The sequence below is a fragment of the Orycteropus afer genome, unplaced genomic scaffold, assembly GCF_000298275.1.
Source record: "Orycteropus afer afer isolate SDZICR_OR568_19922 unplaced genomic scaffold, OryAfe1.0 scaffold00399, whole genome shotgun sequence".
Classification (NCBI taxonomy): domain Eukaryota; kingdom Metazoa; phylum Chordata; class Mammalia; order Tubulidentata; family Orycteropodidae; genus Orycteropus; species Orycteropus afer.
The window spans coordinates 1,232,840-1,235,126 of NW_006921986.1; positions in this window are offsets into that span (position 1 = coordinate 1,232,840).

Consider the following 2,287-nt stretch of genomic DNA (forward strand, 5'->3'; position numbering starts at 1 on the left):
TTTTTTTTTTTTTTTTTTTTCATTCTTTTGGTAATCTACAGACTATTTCATCTTCTTGGCCAATACTACAGTCCAGATATATCAATTCTTCCTTTGTCTCCTTTTTTTTTTTTTAACTGTTCAGGTTTTGCAGACATATGAGGCAATTGAAAAGGCCATGGCATGGGTCAGGTACACCTTAGTCATCAAAGTGATAACTTTGCTTTGGAAAATTTTAAGCAGCCAGTTTGCCCAATGCCATAAATCTTTTGATTTCTTCTCTGCTGCTTCATGGGCATTGATTATTGCTCCAAGTAGAATGTCTTTAATTATTCTCAGCTCTACCCTGTTCCCAGGACCAAGGTATGAGCCTGGAAAAAACATTAAGGAGGTAGGTACAACACTGCCAGTGGTAGCCCAACTCAGCCCTGGGTGGAAGACAGAGCTGAAAGTGGGATTAAGGTTTAAGCATGAGAGAGAAAACATCAAGAATCTTGAGAGAAAGTCGAGAAGCCTACATGTGTTATCTTGAGCAGACGGAGACTTTCTTAGGAAAGACTACAAATCTAAATCTATCCTTTCTTAAAAATAGACACATTTACTTTACAAAAATTGTGTAGCAAAAGTTTCTACAAATGAAGTTAATGAGCAAATATATGTTTTGGAAAAATATTTATTCAGCAGATGTGTAAGAGTCAAAATACTGTAAACAAGAAGAAACCCTTTTTGTAGGAATTTACTTGAATAAATTATGGTACATTCACACTCTGAATTGCTATATAGCTATTTAAAAAGTTGAATTAGAGCTATACTAGTTAACTTGCAGGGCTTTCTATGATGTTGAGTTTCTCAAGAAGTAAGATGAGTATACTACGATCTCCTTTTTGTGAAACAATGACAAGGAAAGAAAATATCCCTAACATTACATGTAGCATTATCTTGTAATTGCTTGATCTTGCTGCATTTTGGCAGCAATAGTTCCTTTTTCATTCCTGAATTTGTCTATTTTTGTTATCTTTCTGTTTTCTTTTATTAGTTTATATATTTCAGTGTTATTTTTATATGTTTTATTGGTCTCTTTAAAGAAAAAACTTCTGGAATTTACTCATCTTTTCTAAGATTTTAATTTGTAATTCATTAATTCCAGTATTTTTTCTTTATTAATTCTCTTCTTACTTTCTTTTCTTTTTTTAAAGAGTGTTTTAAAATACTTTTAAAATACTAAATTGGAGATCCTGACTAGAGTGGGAAAGAAATGTGGGACAAAACTCAAGATTATAAAAAAGACCAGGTTTACTGGTCTGATAGAGACTGATGAAGCCCCTTATACTATGCCCTTAGTGACTCATTGGGCCTGGAATTGAAATCACTCCTATGGCTTAACTTCCAGCCCCCAAAAATAGACCTATGAGGTAAACAATTACACTAGGTACCCACCTCAGAACAATCAACCATAGGAGATCAGAAGACTAGCAGTTGCAGAGGAAGGAATCTCAAAAAGACAGGAATGTATAAGGAAGAAGGACATGGGGAAAAGAACCTTAGGAAGGGAGTAGGAAGAAAGCTGCTACATTGGGGGGATTGTCAGGAAACAAAATGTGTACAAACTGTTGATGGAAAAAAATTTTCTCTGTAAACTTTCACCCAAATCACATTAAATAAATAAACAAACAACATAAAAAAATAAAATACTTTGTTCCTTTGTTTTGTTCTTATTTTCTTAATAATTAAGATATTAAGAGCTATATATTCTCCTGAATGCAGCTTAACTACAACCCTCAGATTTTGGTATAAAGTATTCTTTTTATAATTTCCTTGGTAATTTTTAATTTCTTGTTTGAGTCAAGCATTGTTCATGAGTGTATTTCTTAACTTTCAAGTACTTTTTTTTCCTTTTATTATTACTTATTTTTAATATAACTGATTATTAGATAATGTGCCCTGTAAAATCTCCACTTTCAAAAACCTGATAAGATTTCCTTTCTAGCTAAGTATATTACTAATTTGTATAAATGTTCCTTAATTATATTTTTAAAATGTATATTCTTTAGTTGAGAAACATAGTATTGTATACATAGCAATCACTCATGTTTTCTTTGATCTAACTTATTTTTTGCCTAGTAATTCTGACTAATCTGAGAGCTATATTGACATTTACCAGGGGAAATGTATGTTTTTATTAAATTATCCTTGCATTTTTAGTAATTTTTGCTTTATTATTAGCTACTATAAGGCACTTGACTGCTAACCAGAAGGCTGGTGGTTCAAACCCACCAGCCACTCCTCAGAAGGAAGGTTGGACAATCTA